Here is a 15,680-nt window from a genome sequence, read left to right as displayed (position 1 = left end):
CTTGGCTAACCTATGACAAAAAAGAAAACAACACATATATAAATATTTCTGCATTTGGACCAAGTAACCAATCATCTACTTAACAAAAATTACGCTAAATATGTAAAAACATGCAAAGACCCACAACCACACACATATTAATATATAAAGTTATACACATGTATGTTTTGAGTCTTAAAATGTGGAAGGAAAACTTAGCATCCACCCACTTCTAATGGTGGGCACACATGAAATGTGCCAACAGATATAAAATATGTATGCCGAAGCATAGGGTCCATCCACCGATTGGCCACCCCAGGCCCCCATGCTTTGGCATATATTCTCTTTTTTTAACTGCGGATGAAAAATCTCATCCAACAGCACTGCCCACATTGATTTATGTCTATTCTGAGAGCAAGTTCCTGTTGCTGTCAGAATAAAACGGTCAGTGTTGCAGCTGAAAACATTCCTACAAACAGAAATGATTAACAATAAAACAGTAACAGTAAAACAGTAAAAGTAGAAGAATCACAAAAAATGACAGCAACAAAAAAAACTAACTATTTTTGATTTTTAAATTTTTTTATTTTTTGGGGGGATTTGTTTTTTTACTTTTTTTTTTTTTACTTTTTTTTTCAAACTTTAAACATTTTTAAAACAGATGGTCGGGTCTCTCCAAATGCAATAGCCAGTTTCCTGACTACCTAACATCTTTCGAGACCCTGTGTAAATGTGCCCTGAACTGTGCCGTGCTGTACCCTATATTAATAGTTCACTAGTGTATGGTAGAGGCGGAAGCAGCGCTGCCCACATTGATTTATGTCTATTCTGAGAGCAAGTTCCTGCTGCTGTCAGAATAAACAGGTCAGTGTTGCAGCTGAAAGCATTCCTACAAACAGAAATGATTAACAATAAAACAGTAACAATAAAACAGTAAAAGTAGAAGAATCACAAAAAATGACAGCAACAAAAAAAACTAACTATTTTTGATTTTTAAATTTTTTTATTTTTTGGGAAGGATTTGTACTTTTAATTTTTTTTTTTTTTACTTTTTTTTCAAACTTTAAACATTTTTAAAACAGATGGTCGGGTCTCTCCAAATGCGATAGCCAGTTTCCTGGCTACCTAACATCTTTTGAGACCCTGTGTAAATGTGCCCTGAACTGTGCCATGCTGTACCCTATATTAATAGTTCACTAGTGTATGGTAGAGGTGGAAGCAGCGCTGCCCACAATGATTTATGTCTATTCTGAGAGCAAGTTCCTGTTGCTGTCAGAATAAACAGGTCAGTGTTGCAGCTGAAAGCATTCCTACAAACAGAAATGATTAACAATAAAACAGTAACAATAAAACAGTAAAAGTAGAAGAATCACAAAAAATGACAGCAACAAAAAAAACTAACTATTTTTGATTTTTAAATTTTTTTATTTTTTGGGAAGGATTTGTACTTTTAATTTTTTTTTTTTTTACTTTTTTTTCAAACTTTAAACATTTTTAAAACAGATGGTCGGGTCTCTCCAAATGCGATAGCCAGTTTCCTGGCTACCTAACATCTTTTGAGACCCTGTGTAAATGTGCCCTGAACTGTGCCATGCTGTACCCTATATTAATAGTTCACTAGTGTATGGTAGAGGTGGAAGCAGCGCTGCCCACATTGATTTATGTCTATTCTGAGAGCAAGTTCCTGTTGCTGTCAGAATAAACAGGTCAGTGTTGCAGCTGAAAGCATTCCTACAAACAGAAATGATTAACAATAAAACAGTAACAATAAAACAGTAAAAGTAGAAGAATCACAAAAGATGACAGCAACAAAAAAAACAAACTATTTTTGATTTTTAAATTTTTTTATTTTTTGGGGGGGATTTGTATTTTTACTTTTTTTTTTTTTACTTTTTTTTTTCAAACTTTAAACATTTTTAAAACAGATGGTCGGGTCTCTCCAAATGCGATAGCCAGTTTTCTGACTACCTAACATCTTTCGAGACCCTGTGTAAATGTGCCCTGAACTGTGCCGTGCTGTACCCTATATTAATAGTTCACTAGTGTATGGTAGAGGCGGAAGCAGCGCTGCCCACATTGATTTATGTCTATTCTGAGAGCAAGTTCCTGTTGCTGTCAGAATAAACAGGTCAGTGTTGCAGCTGAAAGCATTCCTACAAACAGAAATGATTAACAATAAAACAGTAACAATAAAACAGTAAAAGTAGAAGAATCACAAAAAATGACAACAAAAAAACTAACTATTTTTGATTTTTACATTTTTTATTTTTTGGGGGGATTTGTATTTTTAATTTTTTTTTTTTTACTTTTTTTTTCACGTCCACGTATAAGTGGTACCTCATATGGAAAAAGGATGACACCAAGTCCCAAACTATCTTGCCACTGCTCCCCATGTAGTCTGGGCATCCGGGGGGCTCCACGTGACTATATTTTTCCTCATAAATCTGAAACTTACATGTATAGCCTGTTGCCCTCTCACAGGTCTTATACATCTTGACCCCATATCTGGCACGCTTGCTGGGGAGAAACTGTTTGATTACAAGGCAGCCAGAAAATTGAATGAGGGACTCATCAATGCAGATGTTTTTATGGGGAGTATACATATCTGCAAATTTTTGGTTAAAGTGATTTACGAGGGGCCGAATTTTGTGGAGCCGGTCAAATTCAGGGTCACCCCGAGGACGACTGAGTGTGTTGTCGTAGAAGTGCATAAAACGCATTATCGTCTCATATCTATGCCTGGCCATGGCAGTAGAGAACACAGACATATGAACAAGCGGGCCTGTGGACCAATACAACCGCAATTGATATTTTTTATTAATGCCCATGTTGCAGGCAATCTGACGCTATCTGGGAGGGGCGCTAACTGGCGCTAACACTATCGGAAGTCACCGGTGACACTAATACAGTGATCAGTAAAAATCTGTTCACTGTAATCAATGACACTGGTGACAGGGCAGTGAGGGCGTTAACTGGGGGGGGGGAGGCGATCAAGGGGTTAAATGGGATTCCTGGTGTACTAGCGGGAAAACTGGCGCTATCTGGGATGGGCGCTAACACTATTGGAAGTCGCCAGGGACACTGATACAGTGATCAGTAAACATGTGTTCACTGATCAATGACACAGGTGACAGGGAATTGAAGGGGTTAACTGGGGGGGGGGGTGAAGAGAGGGTTAAATGTGTCCTAGGTGTGTTCTATCTGTGGGTTAGTGCTGTTTTACTCACATTTCTTCTGTCTTCTTCTCTGAAAACTTAGCCACTCATGTGTGCTCCGTCCTGTAGTCCAATGCAACGTTGTGTAAGAGTGATGGTTTCAGCCTCATTGTCGAACTCTGGAATAATCCTCAGTCTTCAAAACCTCCTGGCTAACCTATGACAAAAAAAACACAACACCTATATCAATATTACTGTATTGGGAGCAAGTAGTCAATCATCTACTTAACATAAATTACACTAAAAATGGAAAAACATGTTTACACCCACAACCACACACATATTAATATATAAAGTTATACACATGTATGTTTTGAGTCTTAAAATGTGGAAAGAAAACTTAGCCATTTTAGTGTGCTCCGTCCTGTAGTCCAATGCAACGTTGTGCAAGAGTGATGGTTTCAGCCTCATTGTCGAACTTTGGAATAATCCTCAGTCTTTAAAACCTCTTGGCTAACCTATGACAAAAAAGAAAACAACACATATATAAATATTTCTGCATTTGGACCAAGTAACCAATCATCTACTTAACAAAAATTACGCTAAATATGTAAAAACATGCAAAGACCCACAACCACACACATATTAATATATAAAGTTATACACATGTATGTTTTGAGTCTTAAAATGTGGAAGGAAAACTTAGCATCCACCCACTTCTAATGGTGGGCACACATGAAATGTGCCAACAGATATAAAATATGTATGCCAAAGCATAGGGTCCATCCACCGATTGGCCACCCCAGGCCCCCATGCTTTGGCATATATTCTCTTTTTTTAACTGCGGATGAAAAATCTCATCCAACAGCACTGCCCACATTGATTTATGTCTATTCTGAGAGCAAGTTCCTGTTGCTGTCAGAATAAAACGGTCAGTGTTGCAGCTGAAAACATTCCTACAAACAGAAATGATTAACAATAAAACAGTAACAGTAAAACAGTAAAAGTAGAAGAATCACAAAAAATGACAGCAACAAAAAAAACTAACTATTTTTGATTTTTAAATTTTTTTATTTTTTGGGGGGATTTGTATTTTTACTTTTTTTTTTTTTACTTTTTTTTTCAAACTTTAAACATTTTTAAAACAGATGGTCGGGTCTCTCCAAATGCAATAGCCAGTTTCCTGACTACCTAACATCTTTCGAGACCCTGTGTAAATGTGCCCTGAACTGTGCCGTGCTGTACCCTATATTAATAGTTCACTAGTGTATGGTAGAGGCGGAAGCAGCGCTGCCCACATTGATTTATGTCTATTCTGAGAGCAAGTTCCTGCTGCTGTCAGAATAAACAGGTCAGTGTTGCAGCTGAAAGCATTCCTACAAACAGAAATGATTAACAATAAAACAGTAACAATAAAACAGTAAAAGTAGAAGAATCACAAAAAATGACAGCAACAAAAAAAACTATTTTTGATTTTTAAATTTTTTTATTTTTTGGGAAGGATTTGTACTTTTAATTTTTTTTTTTTTTACTTTTTTTTCAAACTTTAAACATTTTTAAAACAGATGGTCGGGTCTCTCCAAATGCGATAGCCAGTTTCCTGGCTACCTAACATCTTTTGAGACCCTGTGTAAATGTGCCCTGAACTGTGCCATGCTGTACCCTATATTAATAGTTCACTAGTGTATGGTAGAGGTGGAAGCAGCGCTGCCCACATTGATTTATGTCTATTCTGAGAGCAAGTTCCTGTTGCTGTCAGAATAAACAGGTCAGTGTTGCAGCTGAAAGCATTCCTACAAACAGAAATGATTAACAATAAAACAGTAACAATAAAACAGTAAAAGTAGAAGAATCACAAAAAATGACAGCAACAAAAAAAAACAAACTATTTTTGAATTTTACATTTTTTTATTTTTTGGGGGGGGATTTGTATTTTTACTTTTTTTTTTTACTTTTTTTTTCAAACTTTAAACATTTTTAAAACAGATGGTCGGGTCTCTCCAAATGCGATAGCCAGTTTTCTGACTACCTAACATCTTTCGAGACCCTGTGTAAATGTGCCCTGAACTGTGCCGTGCTGTACCCTATATTAATAGTTCACTAGTGTATGGTAGAGGCGGAAGCAGCGCTGCCCACATTGATTTATGTCTATTCTGAGAGCAAGTTCCTGTTGCTGTCAGAATAAACAGGTCAGTGTTGCAGCTGAAAGCATTCCTACAAACAGAAATGATTAACAATAAAACAGTAACAATAAAACAGTAAAAGTAGAAGAATCACAAAAAATGACAACAAAAAAACTAACTATTTTTGATTTTTACATTTTTTTATTTTTTGGGGGGGATTTGTATTTTTAATTTTTTTTTTTTTACTTTTTTTTTCACGTCCACGTATAAGTGGTACCTCATATGGAAAAAGGATGACACCAAGTCCCAAACTATCTTGCCACTGCTCCCCATGTAGTCTGGGCATCCGGGGGGCTCCACGTGACTATATTTTTCCTCATAAATCTGAAACTTACATGTATAGCCTGTTGCCCTCTCACAGGTCTTATACATCTTGACCCCATATCTGGCACGCTTGCTGGGGAGAAACTGTTTGATTACAAGGCAGCCAGAAAATTGAATGAGGGACTCATCAATGCAGATGTTTTTATGGGGAGTATACATATCTGCAAATTTTTGGTTAAAGTGATTTACGAGGGGCCGAATTTTGTGGAGCCGGTCAAATTCAGGGTCACCCCGAGGACGACTGAGTGTGTTGTCGTAGAAGTGCATAAAACGCATTATCGTCTCATATCTATGCCTGGCCATGGCAGTAGAGAACACGGACATATGAACAAGCGGGCCTGTGGACCAATACAACCGCAATTGATATTTTTTATTAATGCCCATGTTGCAGGCAATCTGACGCTATCTGGGAGGGGCGCTAACTGGCGCTAACACTATCGGAAGTCACCGGTGACACTAATACAGTGATCAGTAAAAATCTGTTCACTGTAATCAATGACACTGGTGACAGGGCAGTGAGGGCGTTAACTGGGGGGGGGGAGGCGATCAAGGGGTTAAATGGGATTACTGGTGTACTAGCGGGAAAACTGGCGCTATCTGGGATGGGCGCTAACACTATTGGAAGTCGCCAGGGACACTGATACAGTGATCAGTAAACATGTGTTCACTGATCAATGACACAGGTGACAGGGAATTGAAGGGGTTAACTGGGGGGGGGTGAAGAGAGTGTTAAATGTGTCCTAGGTGTGTTCTATCTGTGGGTTAGTGCTGTTTTACTCACATTTCTTCTGTCTTCTTCTCTGAAAACTTAGCCACTCATGTGTGCTCCGTCCTGTAGTCCAATGCAACGTTGTGTAAGAGTGATGGTTTCAGCCTCATTGTCGAACTCTGGAATAATCCTCAGTCTTCAAAACCTCCTGGCTAACCTATGACAAAAAAAACACAACACCTATATCAATATTACTGTATTGGGAGCAAGTAGTCAATCATCTACTTAACATAAATTACACTAAAAATGGAAAAACATGTTTACACCCACAACCACACACATATTAATATATAAAGTTATACACATGTATGTTTTGAGTCTTAAAATGTGGAAAGAAAACTTAGCCATTTTAGTGTGCTCCGTCCTGTAGTCCAATGCAACGTTGTGCAAGAGTGATGGTTTCAGCCTCATTGTCGAACTTTGGAATAATCCTCAGTCTTTAAAACCTCTTGGCTAACCTATGACAAAAAAGAAAACAACACATATATAAATATTTCTGCATTTGGACCAAGTAACCAATCATCTACTTAACAAAAATTACGCTAAATATGTAAAAACATGCAAAGACCCACAACCACACACATATTAATATATAAAGTTATACACATGTATGTTTTGAGTCTTAAAATGTGGAAGGAAAACTTAGCATCCACCCACTTCTAATGGTGGGCACACATGAAATGTGCCAACAGATATAAAATATGTATGCCGAAGCATAGGGTCCATCCACCGATTGGCCACCCCAGGCCCCCATGCTTTGGCATATATTCTCTTTTTTTAACTGCGGATGAAAAATCTTATCCAACAGCACTGCCCACATTGATTTATGTCTAATCTGAGAGCAAGTTCCTGTTGCTGTCAGAATAAAACGGTCAGTGTTGCAGCTGAAAGCATTCCTACAAACAGAAATGATTAACAATAAAACAGTAACAGTAAAACAGTAAAAGTAGAAGAATCACAAAAAATGACAGCAACAAAAAAAACTAACTATTTTTGATTTTTAAATTTTTTTATTTTTTGGGGGATTTGTATTTTTACTTTTTTTTTTTTTACTTTTTTTTTCAAACTTTAAACATTTTTAAAACAGATGGTCGGGTCTCTCCAAATGCAATAGCCAGTTTCCTGACTACCTAACATCTTTCGAGACCCTGTGTAAATGTGCCCTGAACTGTGCCGTGCTGTACCCTATATTAATAGTTCACTAGTGTATGGTAGAGGCGGAAGCAGCGCTGCCCACATTGATTTATGTCTATTCTGAGAGCAAGTTCCTGCTGCTGTCAGAATAAACAGGTCAGTGTTGCAGCTGAAAGCATTCCTACAAACAGAAATGATTAACAATAAAACAGTAACAATAAAACAGTAAAAGTAGAAGAATCACAAAAAATGACAGCAACAAAAAAAACTATTTTTGATTTTTAAATTTTTTTATTTTTTGGGAAGGATTTGTACTTTTAATTTTTTTTTTTTTTACTTTTTTTTCAAACTTTAAACATTTTTAAAACAGATGGTCGGGTCTCTCCAAATGCGATAGCCAGTTTCCTGGCTACCTAACATCTTTTGAGACCCTGTGTAAATGTGCCCTGAACTGTGCCATGCTGTACCCTATATTAATAGTTCACTAGTGTATGGTAGAGGTGGAAGCAGCGCTGCCCACATTGATTTATGTCTATTCTGAGAGCAAGTTCCTGTTGCTGTCAGAATAAACAGGTCAGTGTTGCAGCTGAAAGCATTCCTACAAACAGAAATGATTAACAATAAAACAGTAACAATAAAACAGTAAAAGTAGAAGAATCACAAAAGATGACAGCAACAAAAAAAACAAACTATTTTTGATTTTTAAATTTTTTTATTTTTTGGGGGGGATTTGTATTTTTAATTTTTTTTTTTTACTTTTTTTTTCACGTCCACGTATCAGTGGTACCTCGTATGGAAAAAGGATGACACCAAGTCCCAAACTATCTTGCCACTGCTCCCCATGTAGTCTGGGCATCCGGGGGGCTCCACGTGACTATATTTTTCCTCATAAATCTGAAACTTACATGTATAGCCTGTTGCCCTCTCACAGGTCTTATACATCTTGACCCCATATCTGGCACGCTTGCTGGGGAGAAACTGTTTGATTACAAGGCAGCCAGAAAATTGAATGAGGGACTCATCAATGCAGATGTTTTTATGGGGAGTATGCATATCTGCAAATTTTTGGTTAAAGTGATTTACGAGGGGCCGAATTTTGTGGAGCCGGTCAAATTCAGGGTCACCCCGAGGACGACTGAGTGTGTTGTCGTAGAAGTGCATAAAACGCATTATCGTCTCATATCTATGCCTGGCCATGGCAGTAGAGAACACGGACATATGAACAAGCGGGCCTGTGGACCAATACAACCGCAATTGATATTTTTTATTAATGCCCATGTTGCAGGCAATCTGACGCTATCTGGGAGGGGCGCTAACTGGCGCTAACACTATCGGAAGTCACCGGTGACACTAATACAGTGATCAGTAAAAATCTGTTCACTGTAATCAATGACACTGGTGACAGGGCAGTGAGGGCGTTAACTGGGGGGGGGGAGGCGATCAAGGGGTTAAATGGGATTACTGGTGTACTAGCGGGAAAACTGGCGCTATCTGGGATGGGCGCTAACACTATTGGAAGTCGCCAGGGACACTGATACAGTGATCAGTAAACATGTGTTCACTGATCAATGACACAGGTGACAGGGAATTGAAGGGGTTAACTGGGGGGGGGGTGAAGAGAGGGTTAAATGTGTCCTAGGTGTGTTCTATCTGTGGGTTAGTGCTGTTTTACTCACATTTCTTCTGTCTTCTTCTCTGAAAACTTAGCCACTCATGTGTGCTCCGTCCTGTAGTCCAATGCAACGTTGTGTAAGAGTGATGGTTTCAGCCTCATTGTCGAACTCTGGAATAATCCTCAGTCTTCAAAACCTCCTGGCTAACCTATGACAAAAAAAACACAACACCTATATCAATATTACTGTATTGGGAGCAAGTAGTCAATCATCTACTTAACATAAATTACACTAAAAATGGAAAAACATGTTTACACCCACAACCACACACATATTAATATATAAAGTTATACACATGTATGTTTTGAGTCTTAAAATGTGGAAAGAAAACTTAGCCATTTTAGTGTGCTCCGTCCTGTAGTCCAATGCAACGTTGTGCAAGAGTGATGGTTTCAGCCTCATTGTCGAACTTTGGAATAATCCTCAGTCTTTAAAACCTCTTGGCTAACCTATGACAAAAAAGAAAACAACACATATATAAATATTTCTGCATTTGGACCAAGTAACCAATCATCTACTTAACAAAAATTACGCTAAATATGTAAAAACATGCAAAGACCCACAACCACACACATATTAATATATAAAGTTATACACATGTATGTTTTGAGTCTTAAAATGTGGAAGGAAAACTTAGCATCCACCCACTTCTAATGGTGGGCACACATGAAATGTGCCAACAGATATAAAATATGTATGCCGAAGCATAGGGTCCATCCACCGATTGGCCACCCCAGGCCCCCATGCTTTGGCATATATTCTCTTTTTTTAACTGCGGATGAAAAATCTCATCCAACAGCACTGCCCACATTGATTTATGTCTATTCTGAGAGCAAGTTCCTGTTGCTGTCAGAATAAAACGGTCAGTGTTGCAGCTGAAAACATTCCTACAAACAGAAATGATTAACAATAAAACAGTAACAATAAAACAGTAAAAGTAGAAGAATCACAAAAAATGACAGCAACAAAAAAAACTAACTTTTTGATTTTTAAATTTTTTTATTTTTTGGGAAGGATTTGTACTTTTAATTATTTTTTTTTTTACTTTTTTTTTCAAACTTTAAACATTTTTAAAACAGATGGTCGGGTCTCTCCAAATGCGATAGCCAGTTTCCTGGCTACCTAACATCTTTTGAGACCCTGTGTAAATGTGCCCTGAACTGTGCCATGCTGTACCCTATATTAATAGTTCACTAGTGTATGGTAGAGGTGGAAGCAGCGCTGCCCACATTGATTTATGTCTATTCTGAGAGCAAGTTCCTGTTGCTGTCAGAATAAACAGGTCAGTGTTGCAGCTGAAAGCATTCCTACAAACAGAAATGATTAACAATAAAACAGTAACAGTAAAACAGTAAAAGTAGAAGAATCACAAAAAATGACAGCAACAAAAAAAACTAACTATTTTTGATTTTTAAATTTTTTTATTTTTTGGGGGGATTTGTATTTTTACTTTTTTTTTTTTTACTTTTTTTTTCAAACTTTAAACATTTTTAAAACAGATGGTCGGGTCTCTCCAAATGCGATAGCCAGTTTCCTGACTACCTAACATCTTTCGAGACCCTGTGTAAATGTGCCCTGAACTGTGCCGTGCTGTACCCTATATTAATAGTTCACTAGTGTATGGTAGAGGCGGAACCAGCGCTGCCCACATTGATTTATGTCTATTCTGAGAGCAAGTTCCTGTTGCTGTCAGAATAAACAGGTCAGTGTTGCAGCTGAAGGCATTCCTACAAACAGAAATGATTAACAATAAAACAGTAACAATAAAACAGTAAAAGTAGAAGAATCACAAAAAATGACAGCAACAAAAAAAACTAACTATTTTTGATTTTTAAATTTTTTTATTTTTTGGGAAGGATTTGTACTTTTAATTTTTTTTTTTTTTTTACTTTTTTTTTCAAACTTTAAACATTTTTAAAACAGATGGTCGGGTCTCTCCAAATGCGATAGCCAGTTTCCTGGCTACCTAACATCTTTTGAGACCCTGTGTAAATGTGCCCTGAACTGTGCCGTGCTGTACCCTATATTAATAGTTCACTAGTGTATGGTAGAGGTGGAAGCAGCGCTGCCCACATTGATTTATGTCTATTCTGAGAGCAAGTTCCTGTTGCTGTCAGAATAAACAGGTCAGTGTTGCAGCTGAAAGCATTCCTACAAACAGAAATGATTAACAATAAAACAGTAACAATAAAACAGTAAAAGTAGAAGAATCACAAAAAATGACAGCAACAAAAAAAACAAACTTTTTGATTTTTAAATTTTTTTATTTTTTTTGGGGGGGATTTGTATTTTTACTTTTTTTTTTTACTTTTTTTTTCAAACTTTAAACATTTTTAAAACAGATGGTCGGGTCTCTCCAAATGCGATAGCCAGTTTTCTGACTACCTAACATCTTTCGAGACCCTGTGTAAATGTGCCCTGAACTGTGCCGTGCTGTACCCTATATTAATAGTTCACTAGTGTATGGTAGAGGCGGAAGCAGCGCTGCCCACATTGATTTATGTCTATTCTGAGAGCAAGTTCCTGTTGCTGTCAGAATAAACAGGTCAGTGTTGCAGCTGAAAGCATTCCTACAAACAGAAATGATTAACAATAAAACAGTAACAATAAAACAGTAAAAGTAGAAGAATCACAAAAAATGACAATAAAAAAACTAACTATTTTTGATTTTTACATTTTTTTATTTTTTGGGGGGATTTGTATTTTTAATTTTTTTTTTTTTTACTTTTTTTTTCACGTCCACGTATAAGTGGTACCTCATATGGAAAAAGGATGACACCAAGTCCCAAACTATCTTGCCACTGCTCCCCATGTAGTCTGGGCATCCGGGGGGCTCCACGTGACTATATTTTTCCTCATAAATCTGAAACTTACATGTATAGCCTGTTGCCCTCTCACAGGTCTTATACATCTTGACCCCATATCTGGCACGCTTGCTGGGGAGAAACTGTTTGATTACAAGGCAGCCAGAAAATTGAATGAGGGACTCATCAATGCAGATGTTTTTATGGGGAGTATACATATCTGCAAATTTTTGGTTAAAGTGATTTACGAGGGGCCGAATTTTGTGGAGCCGGTCAAATTCAGGGTCACCCCGAGGACGACTGAGTGTGTTGTCGTAGAAGTGCATAAAACGCATTATCGTCTCATATCTATGCCTGGCCATGGCAGTAGAGAACACGGACATATGAACAAGCGGGCCTGTGGACCAATACAACCGCAATTGATATTTTTTATTAATGCCCATGTTGCAGGCAATCTGACGCTATCTGGGAGGGGCGCTAACTGGCGCTAACACTATCGGAAGTCACCGGTGACACTAATACAGTGATCAGTAAAAATCTGTTCACTGTAATCAATGACACTGGTGACAGGGCAGTGAGGGCGTTAACTGGGGGGGGGAGGCGATCAAGGGGTTAAATGGGATTACTGGTGTACTAGCGGGAAAACTGGCGCTATCTGGGATGGGCGCTAACACTATTGGAAGTCGCCAGGGACACTGATACAGTGATCAGTAAACATGTGTTCACTGATCAATGACACAGGTGACAGGGAATTGAAGGGGTTAACTGGGGGGGGGGGGTGAAGAGAGGGTTAAATGTGTCCTAGGTGTGTTCTATCTGTGGGTTAGTGCTGTTTTACTCACATTTCTTCTGTCTTCTTCTCTGAAAACTTAGCCACTCATGTGTGCTCCGTCCTGTAGTCCAATGCAACGTTGTGTAAGAGTGATGGTTTCAGCCTCATTGTCGAACTCTGGAATAATCCTCAGTCTTCAAAACCTCCTGGCTAACCTATGACAAAAAAAACACAACACCTATATCAATATTACTGTATTGGGAGCAAGTAGTCAATCATCTACTTAACATAAATTACACTAAAAATGGAAAAACATGTTTACACCCACAACCACACACATATTAATATATAAAGTTATACACATGTATGTTTTGAGTCTTAAAATGTGGAAAGAAAACTTAGCCATTTTAGTGTGCTCCGTCCTGTAGTCCAATGCAACGTTGTGCAAGAGTGATGGTTTCAGCCTCATTGTCAAACTTTGGAATAATCCTCAGTCTTTAAAACCTCTTGGCTAACCTATGACAAAAAAGAAAACAACACATATATAAATATTTCTGCATTTGGACCAAGTAACCAATCATCTACTTAACAAAAATTACGCTAAATATGTAAAAACATGCAAAGACCCACAACCACACACATATTAATATATAAAGTTATACACATGTATGTTTTGAGTCTTAAAATGTGGAAGGAAAACTTAGCATCCACCCACTTCTAATGGTGGGCACACATGAAATGTGCCAACAGATATAAAATATGTATGCCGAAGCATAGGGTCCATCCACCGATTGGCCACCCCAGGCCCCCATGCTTTGGCATATATTCTCTTTTTTTAACTGCGGATGAAAAATCTCATCCAACAGCACTGCCCACATTGATTTATGTCTATTCTGAGAGCAAGTTCCTGTTGCTGTCAGAATAAAACGGTCAGTGTTGCAGCTGAAAACATTCCTACAAACAGAAATGATTAACAATAAAACAGTAACAGTAAAACAGTAAAAGTAGAAGAATCACAAAAAATGACAGCAACAAAAAAAACTAACTATTTTTGATTTTTAAATTTTTTTATTTTTTGGGGGGATTTGTATTTTTACTTTTTTTTTTTTTACTTTTTTTTTCAAACTTTAAACATTTTTAAAACAGATGGTCGGGTCTCTCCAAATGCAATAGCCAGTTTCCTGACTACCTAACATCTTTCGAGACCCTGTGTAAATGTGCCCTGAACTGTGCCGTGCTGTACCCTATATTAATAGTTCACTAGTGTATGGTAGAGGCGGAAGCAGCGCTGCCCACATTGATTTATGTCTATTCTGAGAGCAAGTTCCTGCTGCTGTCAGAATAAACAGGTCAGTGTTGCAGCTGAAAGCATTCCTACAAACAGAAATGATTAACAATAAAACAGTAACAATAAAACAGTAAAAGTAGAAGAATCACAAAAAATGACAGCAACAAAAAAAACTAACTATTTTTGATTTTTAAATTTTTTTATTTTTTGGGAAGGATTTGTACTTTTAATTTTTTTTTTTTTTACTTTTTTTTCAAACTTTAAACATTTTTAAAACAGATGGTCGGGTCTCTCCAAATGCGATAGCCAGTTTCCTGGCTACCTAACATCTTTTGAGACCCTGTGTAAATGTGCCCTGAACTGTGCCATGCTGTACCCTATATTAATAGTTCACTAGTGTATGGTAGAGGTGGAAGCAGCGCTGCCCACATTGATTTATGTCTATTCTGAGAGCAAGTTCCTGTTGCTGTCAGAATAAACAGGTCAGTGTTGCAGCTGAAAGCATTCCTACAAACAGAAATGATTAACAATAAAACAGTAACAATAAAACAGTAAAAGTAGAAGAATCACAAAAAATGACAGCAACAAAAAAAAACAAACTATTTTTGAATTTTACATTTTTTTATTTTTTGGGGGGGGATTTGTATTTTTACTTTTTTTTTTTTACTTTTTTTTTCAAACTTTAAACATTTTTAAAACAGATGGTCGGGTCTCTCCAAATGCGATAGCCAGTTTTCTGACTACCTAACATCTTTCGAGACCCTGTGTAAATGTGCCCTGAACTGTGCCGTGCTGTACCCTATATTAATAGTTCACTAGTGTATGGTAGAGGCGGAAGCAGCGCTGCCCACATTGATTTATGTCTATTCTGAGAGCAAGTTCCTGTTGCTGTCAGAATAAACAGGTCAGTGTTGCAGCTGAAAGCATTCCTACAAACAGAAATGATTAACAATAAAACAGTAACAATAAAACAGTAAAAGTAGAAGAATCACAAAAAATGACAACAAAAAAACTAACTATTTTTGATTTTTACATTTTTTTATTTTTTGGGGGGGATTTGTATTTTTAATTTTTTTTTTTTTACTTTTTTTTTCACGTCCACGTATAAGTGGTACCTCATATGGAAAAAGGATGACACCAAGTCCCAAACTATCTTGCCACTGCTCCCCATGTAGTCTGGGCATCCGGGGGGCTCCACGTGACTATATTTTTCCTCATAAATCTGAAACTTACATGTATAGCCTGTTGCCCTCTCACAGGTCTTATACATCTTGACCCCATATCTGGCACGCTTGCTGGGGAGAAACTGTTTGATTACAAGGCAGCCAGAAAATTGAATGAGGGACTCATCAATGCAGATGTTTTTATGGGGAGTATACATATCTGCAAATTTTTGGTTAAAGTGATTTACGAGGGGCCGAATTTTGTGGAGCCGGTCAAATTCAGGGTCACCCCGAGGACGACTGAGTGTGTTGTCGTAGAAGTGCATAAAACGCATTATCGTCTCATATCTATGCCTGGCCATGGCAGTAGAGAACACGGACATATGAACAAGCGGGCCTGTGGACCAATACAACCGCAATTGATATTTTTTATTAA

This window comes from Staurois parvus, unplaced genomic scaffold (assembly GCF_062004578.1).
Source record: "Staurois parvus isolate SC_StPar_1 unplaced genomic scaffold, SC_StPar_1.0 ptg001805l, whole genome shotgun sequence".
Lineage (NCBI taxonomy): Eukaryota > Metazoa > Chordata > Amphibia > Anura > Ranidae > Staurois > Staurois parvus.
This window is presented reverse-complemented; position numbering follows the sequence as displayed.